Raw genomic sequence first — 12,914 nt, 5'->3', positions numbered from 1 at the left:
AAATAGGCCTAATCACTTTAACTACAAAGAGTAGCACGCTTGTCACAGCACTACTGATTATGGGATCTGGGTCTCAAGAGCCCTCTGTTATTGTCCAAAGTGTTTGTTTGTGAGTGTGTGTGTGTGTGTGTGTGTGTGTGTGTGTGTGTGTGTGTGTCTTCCTCTGGAGATTCTAGGCCTCCACCCAGCTCTCTCTCTGTCTCTCTCTCTGTCTCTCTCTCTCTGTCTCTCTCTCTCTGTCTCTCTCTCTGTGTGTGTGTGTGTCAGCCTGACTCACAATAAGTGTAAAAGAACACAGGAACTGGGTGCACAAGCTAGAGACAAATGTGGAATTTGGATGGACTTTGCAGTGCTCCGTCTCTCTGTTTCTTTCTCTCCCTCTCTTTCACTCCCTTTTTCTTTGCAACATCATGCCAAAATAACCAGATCTTGGATCGGTACGGTGGTGTGAGTTGCCATGGAGCTGAGCTCACACCTAGTGACCAAACAACAACACAGAATGGAGCCTTTGCTTCTCTCCCCTGCCTCCTACGCTGAGAAGAGAAATATGCAGCCACAGACATGCTATGTTCTGGGCAGCCACTCTCAATATGTCCAGTATGACTTGATTTATATAAAGCAAATATACCCACCCGTGACTGCCACATGACTGGTTTCAGGATACATGTCGTGGCATACTGCAGCAGTGCAGCTTATTCTGCTATAGTCTGTGTACCACATGACTTATAGTATCCTGACTTGTTGCTTATGTTTCATGCTTTGTCCCAGTCTTTGTCTGCAAACCCTGAGAAAGTGTAGCGAAGGGAAGCTGAGATGAGTTTTACACGAGCCTCTTTGCTACAGAGAGCCATAATTACGCCAGTGCAGAAACCTGATCAGACTTGCACACTGAGGACCGTTAAGAATAGGCCTCAGAAAAAGCTCAGAACTTACTCGTTTAGGAGAAATGAGCATGCTGAAATTACATCAGCTTTCGCCTTGAGGGGAAAAGCCCAGGTCCCTGGAAACAGGTGAGATTTTGGTGGATGTTTTCATTGGGGAACATTCACATGGCACAAAAGGCTCTGTCTGAGCGGCACACTGGTCCTTGTGTGCATGATGGATACGGCGCAATTCTGTAATTCATTTACTAGCGCGTGGGGGGGGGGGGGGTGATGCTACAGCTTCTTCACGGTGAGCCACAAAACCTTCCCAGATGTTATGCTTCATGCAAACCAAGGCCCTGAACTTTAGGAACAGTTGTTGAGAGTTTGGTAGAGCTGTATTATGCAGGTATTCCAGTGCATTAGCTGGGTCATGAAAGCTAAAAGTAAGGGCTGTGCAATAGGAATGAAGTTTACGTCTTTTCTTCCTACTGAACTTTGGGTTTAAGTTATCTGGCTGACTGAAAGGTCCTGGGGCCTGTCTCATGAAGCTTTTTCAACAGAAATGAGGACAAATGGAACAATGGTTAACTCAGTTTACAAAGTCAACAACTTTCTCTGTTACCTAGGTCTATATGCTCAAGCTGTGATTAATTGTCATGCAACTGCATATGAAAACATGATGTTTATGATGATTGTGAAACATCAGAAGATATCTAGCAGGGTTTTTTCCCCAAAGAACAAAAAAGAAACCTACGTAAATATGTAGAAAGTAAAGCAGTGTTGTTAGTGTTTGTGCTTACTGTTGTAATAATTGCTTTATATTCTTTATATCTACATAGCTTCCTCTGCTAAAAAACAATATTCTTCATTTGATTGACGCCATGAACATTGCAAAGAAAAAAGTGTTCTCCTCTTACAGTCCCTGATTGGTCCAAAAGCTGTTTATGATCTGAAATCCTGAACAAACCTTCTCTGTAGTAGGCTAGACATGAGTATACGTTGCAATGGGTAGTGATCTACCGTCTTGAGACAGAAAATCTTAGGTTAGAACTAAGCTTAAAGTTAACTGGCATCGTAACTATGTATGGCCTCTACTTGTGGAACCAGAGTACACTGTTCAGAATGGTAGTCTGTCAGATAGATTGCAGAGATGTTTTGAGGTTGAATATGCTCACAGTATCCTGATTTAAAGCTAGCTAAGTCTGGAATTCCCTCCATTCTGTAAACACACCAAAAATATGGCATTCTGTTCCTTTCGTGCTGGCAGCCTCAGTCAGGTTTCTAGTACTGTTTAAGTACAGTGTACCTGAAGGGAATGAAACGAATCCATCCTTTGACAAGACCATGTCCTGCACGCTGTCTGTTCCCTGTAACTGTCACCCTGCCAGCTTTGTTGCTTTTTAACAAGAAAGAGCTTTTTGTCATGCTAATCCCCCCTCTCTTCACTGACTGCCTGAAAATCACAGCTATTTTCTAACGCTAGTGTGTGGCCTGTGGTGAATTTTAGCCCTAACAGAATCTCTGCTGTCTGCAGAAAGTGAGCTATGCTGAGAGGAAATTCATCCATAGGTGCTGCGATGACCAAGGTAGTGCTGGAGAGGGTTTAAATGGTGGAATTATACATGGAGCTCAGTCTTTAGTCTCATTTCTACACAGCAGCTGCTGCTCAGGTTGGGCTCTTGCTCTGCCGAGAGCATGGAAACTCCGCTCAGATGTACTCAAGCATACATTCTGCCATGCTTCAATTGTTCTAGGATGTTCTGCTGTGCTTCAGCTGTCCTAGAACGTTCTACTGTCTGTTCTTTGGGTTAACGGATGTTCTTTTGTGCTTTCTTAACCGCCTGGCCACCCTTGGGCAATATATAGAGTATTAATCAGATGACAGGAAAGGCAAATAGTTACATTTGCATACATTTCCTCTCTGTCTCAATGTGTACACTGAGCTCAAGCTCATGATGGTTCTGTTATTGCTTCTTTTGCATGATGGTCATGGATGTATTAACTTTCATTTGAGGTGTTTCTCTCTCCCTCCCTCTCTCTCCTGAAAGCCTGGCATGTTTCTTATTATCCACCAAATTTTCATGACTTTCCTCCTGAGTTTCCACTTGCAGACAGGCGTTACATCATCACAGAGCCTAGGCCTCTCCCCATGACCTGGGCTTCAAAGCAGGCCTAAACCCAGCAGCCCCTACACATAAAGAGTCCTTTGTCTCTCCATTAATCTACTCCCAGCGTAGCCCAACTGTAACTTCATCCTGCTCACACATACACACTTACTTTCCTCTTTCTGCATAAAGGCTGGTCAGACACATGGAGTATTATAGGCAGCGTTTTGGTATGTGCACAGCACAAATATGTGCACAGCGTTTTGTGCACATATTTCTGGAGATTCTTACACACTTCTGTCTGCATGGAGCCTGATCAGAAATATAGAATGCTATAGGTATATGTGCCACGTTCTTACTGCGGCTGAATGTGTAAGATTTAGATTAGAACTGAGGCAAAGCCAACCAACGGCCTGAAATACTAAGCCTTTTGTGCCAGCTTATAGAATTTCTAGTATACTTAAAAAATGCAAAATGCACTTCTCTTTCTGTATAGGCATGTGAGGAAGGGCCACACAAAATGTGGGTGTAGACATTACGCTTGCAGCTGATTACATACATATTCCCCTCAAGTTAGTAATGTTTAAGCAACTTGTGGCAGCCAGTTTTGCATAGGTTTTTCTTGCTTTTTTTTAAAAGCAGGTGTAAATTTGCATTAGGCTGCCAAAAGATGTGTTGTTGAGAGACCTCCTTTAACAACGGCACCAGACACAGCATTTAGACGGAGACACAAGCCTCAAACACTGTAGAAACGAGAGCTGCAACAAATCAAAGTTATTGAAAACGTCAATAATAAAAAGGAGTTGGCATCAAATCTTGTTCACTACTTGGCTCGATGATGTTCACACTCCCTATTTAGATCACATGAACAAAAGTTGAAAAATACAGTTGGCAAAGACTACAGCACAGGGTTATAGTTCATTTAATATCACCATAAAATTCAGTTTCTTGTAAGATACGCAAACCGAGCTCAACCTGGCGTGACCGCATGATCACCATGGTTGATCACCTAAAGAAAACACATTGACATATAATCGCAAAAGCTCAGGATATTAGCTGCTGAAACCCTAGTAAAATTGTAGGCAACACTTTGTGAGATACATATTCAAAGCTCAGTTTATAGAAGATGCTCTCCAAGGTAAAGACTTTCCAAACCCGGTTTTGTTTTAATGTGGATGCAGGTTTGCAAAAATGCTGAGGCTGTGTGGATGATTGTTGCTGTTTCATGTGTGGTGGTGCTTCAGGGCGCTACGTGTCATGACTGATGACCAGACTGTTTGTGTGCTCGGTAAAAATACCACTTTGATTACATGATGTTACTGACCACACACAGCTAATACGTTTTGGTTTGCTTTATCATTAGCAGAGAAATAATTTGAATAGCAATACAAAGTTTTTGCCTCCATAAAAGTACTTCGGCCTCCGTTATTTTGCTGTGCCTTTTAAACCTTGCACCTCACAAGCAGTTTGCATAATGAGCTTCAGTCTTAGTAAATCGGATGTTGAATTCAGCTGCAATATGAAAGCATGTTGCGGTTGCTTTAAGGCACATTTTGTGCTGTGCACATACGTACATCTGGCATCAAGTGTGCATACACACTTTTTTTGTTCTTTCAGCAAGAAGCTTGAGCAGAAATATGGTATTTCATAGGAATATGGAGTATTTTAAGCCATTTTGATGTACACATGAGTGCACGTGTTCCTGCAGTGACTGAATGCATGCAATTTGGTCAGTAGCTTAGCAGTAGATTAGCATTGGAGGAATGCCCACTGAGTGCATAGAGCATAGACAGAGGGTTACTCCACAAAGCATTGCACAGCTGCAAAAAGCAAGTGACAGCGATTTCAGTGTGCATGTGTGAGAGGTATGAGAGCATGTATGTCATCCTGTCTCCTGTCAATCATGCTTTTGGCGATCCTAGAAGCCAGATGCTGCCCCCTGCTCTGTGCAGTGTGTGTGTCACTATGCAGTCTCCACAGCTGCTGAACAGAGCGGCGTTGTGCGCTTGCCTGGGCAGCCGTGCTGGAAACCTTAAACTGGTGGGAAGAAGGAAGTGAGTGCTGGCACCAGGCCTGAGCTCAGAAAGCTCTGAGAGTGGGACAGAAGCGCACTGGACCAGTACTACACCCCCACACAACAGAGCCAGTCATAGACCCTCAGTAATGCAGAGCAGCACTGCTGAAAGAGAAGCCCACTGACACACACGCACACACATGCAAAAAGCATAGCAGCAGTCATAGAGAAAAAGAGAGAGGGTGTTCATTATGTATCATCAGCAGTCCTCTGTGTGGGCAGACAGGAATGCGCCGGACAGTGTTTGAACTCACACTAGGTGTAAATTGAAGTTAGTGGCCTCAGCCCCAAGATGCTGTGCCCAGAGAGGACCATCTGATATATAGTGTACCTAAACAAACAATTGGAATTTTTCAGTTACATCCTCATTGGCTATACACACTTCCACACATCCGTTTTTATCAGTCCAAGTTTTCCTTTATGAAGCTATATACTAGCTAGCCAGTTCCACACTTGACATTTATGAGCTTTTGAGCCTTTTGAGGCTGCTGATGTTTGTTCATCGGCTTTCTTTGAAGCATTCACTAGCTAGTAAATAAATCTCCTGATATGTTTGTTATTACATACCACTCAATTTCTCACGGGTCTAGTTATGTTGTGCTGCTACTTTGACGGACACCTGTACCTACATGATGTCAAGCAAAAACAACAGTATATGCTTGGTCATGATGCATGTCAGTCAAATGGCTCCTCCTGTCAGAAAAGGGCACTTTCTGCTTCTGTCAGAAGTGTGGCTTATGAGATTAATCCATTAACACAAAAGGGGTACAGCAAAGTATCCAGTTTCAAGTGATTCAGGATGATTGTTCGTGTACAACTTCAGGCTTTGATTTGTTTTTCAGGATTATTTTTTGGAGTAGATTTGTTTTTATTTGAAGAATTTGCTTTAAGTCATTTTGTGCATTCATTTGAACTTTCTCTTTCTATGATAGAGTTTGTAGCTGCATTCAGAATAGCTTTGGAGTTTGAGGAGTGAGTGACTGTGCCTCTGAATGAAACTGAAGATGAAGTTCAACGGTCTCTTTCCAATTCAGAAAAATGAAGTGCTCTCCCATTTCATGTAACCATTTCACCCAAGCATTGTGCATGCAGTTGAGCCATTGATGTCAGCTGATTACACTGAGGTTCATCCATAAATCTTAACAAGTACCACTTGTACGAGGAAACAGTCTGACCCTTAAAACCTCTGCAGTCTGAAACCAATGTTTGTTTAGCTGTGCAAAATGAATTTGTGTAGTGGGCAAATAGGGGAAGCGAGTAAGGGCTTCATTTTCTTTGGATTGGAACTAGGCCAACATGTACAGGTCATCGCACTTGTTCACAACTCTCCCAGAACACACAAGCAGTCTCACACAAACATACACGCACTCATTACTACCTTAATGGGGATTTTCCATTGACTTCTGTATCACTGCAGCTGGAAGTGTACCTCAACCCTGAACTTAAGTGTCAAAGAGAAACCTTGCAACCCTCGCATTTCTTCCAAATAAAGCTTTAAAAAGTGTTTTTTTTTCCTTCTTCATAGACGCTGGTATAATGCTCCTACAATATAAGATCTTTCATGCTTTCCTGTCATAGTGTAGACATTTGTCCCAAAAGGAGAACCAGGAGAACACACAGACACATGCACAGGAAGAGGGTGAAATAGCTCTTGCACTCAGAGGAAGTCCACAGGGAGTAAGACGGGGTGGTGGGGAGGGGAACATGGAAAAACAGATCTCCAGATTTGGGGTGAGAAAAAATAAAGGAATGGAGAACTGAGACTGGGGCTCAAGTGTGAAGGAGGTACGTGTCGGGCAAGGTCAACAGGGCAAAGATATATGAAAGACAGAGAGAGACAGATGTTTGTAAGAGACAATGCTGAATAAAAAAAGAGCAGAGAAAATGTGTTCACATAATGAATCCAGTAAGAGTAATAGGAAATAGGGTTGATTGGTTTATTTATATATATTTATATTTATATATATATATATATATATATATATATATATATATATATATATATATATATATATATATATATATATATTGCTGATGCCAATTTTACAGACCTAAGCATTGCAGTAATTGTCAATATTGACTTGTGTAAAAGGTCAGAAAGAAAATGCACTCCAGTACCAGTGCTCAGTGATGAGTTATCAGTTGCAGTTTGTCAGATTTCAAATTCATATGAAGAGCAGAAACTCACAAAGCCTGAAATAGTATAAATATAAAACATGCCACTTATAAATAACCTGATAACCTCAGCAAGATGTCTTGAACCACTTAGGGGTCCTGACTTGGTTCCAGGGTGTCTCAAGAACTTTTCCTTTAAATTTAAAACTTAATATATTGCCTAAACTCTAACAGCATGGAACTCTCTTACAAGTTAGTATGTTTAGTTGCCATCAAATTGTTGAATGTGCTTTTGTTATATAACCTTACTGGTGGGATTTCCACTTAATATCAGCCGATTTGGTCTATCAGTGAGGAGCTACTGTCAGTCAGTCCCTAATAATAAAACAAAAACTCAGTTAACTGTGCTTCGTAACATGCCAGATAGGGGGGGGGGGGGGGATCAATGATAAGCATGTGTATCTCCATAGTGTTGTAGCCTGCTGATGTTGTGAATGTACTCGAGTAGGAGAGACACATCAGGGCTTGTCTCAAGGCACGGTGTTGAGAAACAGAGCTGACGGCTCTGAGGACAGGACAAGCCTCGCTGCGTGTTTGTCATAATTTGTAACAGCCAAGGCCAAAGTAAAAGTGTGTCAACATGCCTCGTTGATGAATGGGTTCGCTGATGGGTTAGAGTTGCATAGGTGTGGGTGTGTTAGAGACGTAGACAGTGTGTTTAACACACAATCTGTGGGGAAAAAAAACATTGCAGCTCATGATGAGTTAGTACAGGCTTTGCATAGATCGTTGAGAAAAGCTAATTATGTATCTCATATGCCCTGGAAAATGGGTGGGTGTGTGAGTCTTTTAGTGGCAGCTCTTGGAGTGTTGTCTGTTCCTCTACTAAAAGGGCCTTTAACAGGGTGTGTCTCTCCAATGGACCCATGTGCTGCTTCTAGCCTTCTTACAGCTGCTCCAGCTGGTCCAGACTGCTGCTGGGCCTGGGCCTGCTGCTCTCATTCTGGTTCACTTCTGCGCTGCAGGCCCTCATTCTTACCTCTGAGAAAGCAGGGGGTGGGGCTAATAAGCAAAATCACATTTCATTTATTTGTGAATTGTGAAAAAGAAATGAATGATCTACTACTGTTTTCAACTGTCTTATGCCCAATGCACTTAGTAAAAAGCCAAATGCAAAACACTGAACACCCCTGATCAAGTATGCCATTTTTTTGCAATTTTAAGCAGTTTTTATTTAGTTTGAGATATTAAAACAGAGTATAAAATGTGCCTTAACATTCCTTCATGTGTTAAATTCAGTAAGTAAACAGTATTTGTGCATTAAAATGTGCAAATGCGTGTTCTTTGAGGGGGATGTGTTGACTTATTTTCGCTAAGGAAAGATGATAAGATCTAATTGCGTCCACTAAAAATAATAGCAGAGAAAATATGATCAAAATTTCTAATACGCCAGACCAGAAATTGGGGGGAAAAAAGCTTCTGATCAAAAGCAACTTTGAGTTGCTCTAAGAGTGAACCTTGGTGTGCCTTTCCAATGCTGAATAGAGCTAAGAAGGTTATAGGACATGAGAGAGAATGTGCTCTATGTCTGCTAGACAGGTACTCATTTGGCATAGCAGTTCTGAAACCAAGAGATTTGGGCTCTGGACTAGACTAACTAGCTCTTGTGTTGGCTAACATTAGCTAGCTAATTAGCTGTTTTACTGTCCTAATAGCAGTGAAGGTGTGTATGTTATTGTGCTTTTTTTTTTTTTCTTGACATGTCTCTATAAATCATTGAATGAATGTATTTAATATGCAAATAATCAATGCAAATCTGTTAAAAGTCCATTAAAAAAAGGTGCTGGATTCAGTCTGGAAGCCAGATCCAACATGTTCTGGCTAATTTAACAGCAGCATTCAGCCGTTTTAGCCTAGGCAGCAGTTTACAGCTATGTTTTGATGCCAAAGCTTTCAAGAGAGCACTATACCTGTTTGCTAGTTGAATTGCAGTTGGCTTCTGCTATCATCTGCCAAAATGGATGACCCACCCTTTATTTTCAGTGTCACATATTATTGTATTGATGCTTCGCTAGTTTCTACATTACAGTGTAGAACAACAGCTGGCTGCCTCGAGCAGTTGCCCTCTCTGGATCCTTTAATACTTTCCATATTTTGGCTCAGATATGAGTGGAATGTCCTGTGGGGACGGCTGTATGGGCATGTCTGGCCTGGCACTTATCAGATTGTATGTGCCGCCGCTGGCTGCGCCAGGTTCAGTGGGGTGTGTGTGATCCGGGATGGATTGTGAGTGCTTTGCCGTGTAAACCCATGGGGCTGCAGCTCAGGTGATCTCTACCGTTAACTGATCCACTGGGGTTTCTGCCAAATTCACAGCTGTGGTTTGAAGAGGGGTGAGAGCAGAGCACATAAACCTTCCAAGACAGAGGCGTATGAGTGTGAGAGATTGAGACTAGCAACAATTATATCTTATTGGGAGGGGAAAAAAGCATTTGTGGCAGTTTCTTTGCAGTGACGCAAGAGTCTGATTCAAGATGTTGGGATAGGGCCTATATAAATACAGATTCTTAACATGAGGCCTTCACAGTTTACTGTTACAGAATGAGCTACAGCCCCTCCACAGCTGTCTGTGTGCATGTGCTTGTGTGTCTGTGCATCTTTGTGACTGCATTCTGCTGCGGCTGCTGCATTGACTTTCAGTACACGGTATCATGAGAACTCTGTTTTAGTGCCCACAGAAGTGTTGTTTTTTTTTTTTTTTTATTCGCATGAACTGAAACACTGTTTGCAACCTCACACCAGCTCATTCAGTGTTTCTTCCCAAGGGTATTAATGGGGAATTTGCCCACCATCCCTTTGCAGCAGGAACTGCCTCTACTCCTCTGGAAAGACTTTAGGTAATATTTCGGAGCATTGCTGTTATTTGAAGGCATTCAGCCAGAATAGTGTTAGTGAGGTTAGGTACTTATGTTGGGTGATTTAGTTCTGCATCTCAAATGCCACTCCGTTTCATTTCAGAGGTAATAGATGGCGCTTCATCACTCCAGAGAACACAGTTCAACTGCTCCACAGCCCAATGCCGGGGGGCTTTATATTCTTCTAGCCAGAAAATCACATTGGTCATGGTGACCTTGGGCTCATATGCAGTTGCTCCAGAGCATCCCATTCTGTTAGCAATGCTTTTCAGTAGGTGCACCTTAAAGGAATGATTTGACACAAAATCAAATACCACAACTTTCCAAATAGTTTTATAGTCTTGACTATATGTGGGATAACTGTGGGAATATGCATGAGTAACTTCTATAAAAGAGCAGAAATTACAAATTACAAATGACTAATTACATTATAGGATATCTGGATTCTTCTGGACATGTATTTGTGCATATTTCTGTGTGCCCGTGTGTCTTTATGATCACATGTTTCTGTGTGGCTTAAACACGGCTGCGTAGTTCTCGTAACTCTGTCAAGTCTGCCTCCTGTAAGACAGTAAAAGCTCCAGGCGGTATGTGATGTGTTTCACTCTTTGGCCTTCTTATCTTCACGTGGTTGGTGACGAGTTCTCAGGTTCCATGTGTGATTGTGCCTCAGCATTTGCAGCACTACTCATTATCTTTTGGAAGAATGTGGTTTCACAGTGTAAGATCAGGGTATATAGGGTGTTTAACTGATCCATTATATGTGTATTTTGTTTGCGGCTGGTTCTACAGGCCCAGGCTGGTTGTCAGTGTTCCTCTTGTTTTATTGTTTGGGGTGAATAAATCATACCTTCCTTCCACAGTTGTGCTCTGCCCTGAGATTTCAGATGATGAACTCTGCGACAAGATGGCTTGAGGTGTGTGTGTGTGTGTGTGTGTGTGTGTGTGTGTGTGCGCTGCTGAACCTGTGCTCTGTGCAGAGTATCAGAGGGAGTAGTCTTGCCAAAATTATTGCATAATTACTTGATCCCAGTTATTTGAACAGACCATAATGATCTTCCACAGGCATTCGCAGTCAGTCATATGTTTGCTTCGAAACAAACAAAATGTGAATTGGTAGTGTTTTAATCTGCAGAGTTGAGACAAATAAATATACAGGGCAAAACGTTAGCTTAGTGTGTATTGTGACTGCTGCTTTAACATCTTTAAGACAGCAGTTAGTAACGTTTGTTTATTTAAGCTCAACCTTTATTTGTCGGTAGTGGGGAGCTAATAAGTATCTAAAGCAAGGAAGCAAGATAGCTAATCAGACAGGTTGTCCACTTTTGACTTGTACTTTAGTAGTTAACAATAATAGTATAAAATAGTGTGCAATAGCACACAAAACTAAAGATATCTGTTGAATTATTTATATGACATTTAGTGATTTAAATAAATTTGTGAATGGCCTTAGGACAGAGGTCTTCAGACCGGACCTCAAGGCCCCCCAGGCAGTGCATGTTCTTTGCTCCAACCCAATTCATGATGTGTAAGGATGGAGCAAATGTGTGGACTGTCTGGGGGGGGTCTTGAAGACCAGCTTGAAGACCTCTCAGCAGCACTCAGTATAATTTTATGGCACTACAGATGCACTGCTTCACACCAAAACCCCTTTAACAGATACTTAACAGATGTTCTTTAGCACATTGTAAAAACAATAAATAAATAAATTGAGTTATGACCAGGGTGATGCACAATAGTGATAGCAACCAAGGGATATGCTCTTTTTACCACATCACAGCTATCATCAGTAATTAAAGAACACTGGTTAACTGCATGCTTCCTTACCAAGAGCAAAATGAGTTCTGTTTAATTGGATTTGGTGCAGAATAGCGTGTGAAATGTTAAATAAAAATCACGGTACTCATATTTGATTTATGTAGTTTAAATGTGACCTTACTAGTGAATTTTTCTGTGTTTAAAATATTGTGATATATATTACGTACTGTGATGCCTTTTAAGTCTATTTTTTCCAATTCAACCAAATTAGCTAGATAAGCTGCAGAATGAAGTCACAGGCATGTGTGTAAATGCCCCATCCCCCTAAAGGCCTTCAGTTTATCTGAAACTTTGAATGAGGTGGGTCTCTCTCTCTCTCTCTCTCTCTCTCTCTCTCTCTCTCTCTCTCTCTCTCTCTCTCTCTCTCTCTCTCTCTCTCTCTCTCTCTCTCTCTCTCTCTCTCTCTCTCTCTCTCTCTCTCTCTCTCTCTGAGACTCTGTTGAGGATGTGTCTTTGTAAGGCTCCTGTGTGAATGAGTGGAGAGGACGAGCTAGGCCCATTCATATGATGTTAAAGCTGTATCATGGTGTGGGGCAGCCAGTGTGACCAGCTGATTTAAAAAGTCTTCACACGCATAAAACTGAATAGTGTAAAGAGGTGTGAGAGAGTCTGTGTGTGTGTGTAAGAACGTCCTTATTTGAACCTGACTTCATTGATTAAGCAGTAGGAGTTGTGCTGTTTTATGGCAGTGTGCTGTGAGTTAGCAGAGCTATCAGGATGTACAGTCCAGTCCAAAAGTCTTAAGCAGCCAAAAAAAATTGTTTAAAACTATTTATCTCAGCAGTAAGTATTTCCCAGTGAAAATACTATATAACTTTGGCATAAATTTAAGTAAATAAATGTTGTACTCCACCCATTGCATGGATTTGTCCAATTCCATCAGTCCATTCCATCCAACACCTGCTGTAATTTATTGAAGGATTGATTAGTTGAACTAGGTATTGGATGGTAACTGTAAGTAATGGGCTTCCTCAGGGAGAGATTTTGAATATGATCACTGTTTCCTCTTCAACTGAAGTCA

At 41.7% G+C, this 12,914-nt stretch overlaps 1 protein-coding gene across 1 annotated transcript in view; it reads left to right on the top strand.

The window, feature by feature from the left end:
* Positions 1-12,914, top strand: part of fam117bb (family with sequence similarity 117 member Bb) — a 43,193-nt gene that overhangs the window by 9,999 nt on the left and 20,280 nt on the right. The gene's annotated exons all lie outside the window — the stretch shown is intronic.

This window comes from Pygocentrus nattereri, chromosome 6 (genome assembly GCF_015220715.1).
Source record: "Pygocentrus nattereri isolate fPygNat1 chromosome 6, fPygNat1.pri, whole genome shotgun sequence".
Lineage (NCBI taxonomy): Eukaryota > Metazoa > Chordata > Actinopteri > Characiformes > Serrasalmidae > Pygocentrus > Pygocentrus nattereri.
Note: the sequence above shows the minus strand (reverse complement) of the source record. Positions and strands in the feature narration are given on the sequence as shown.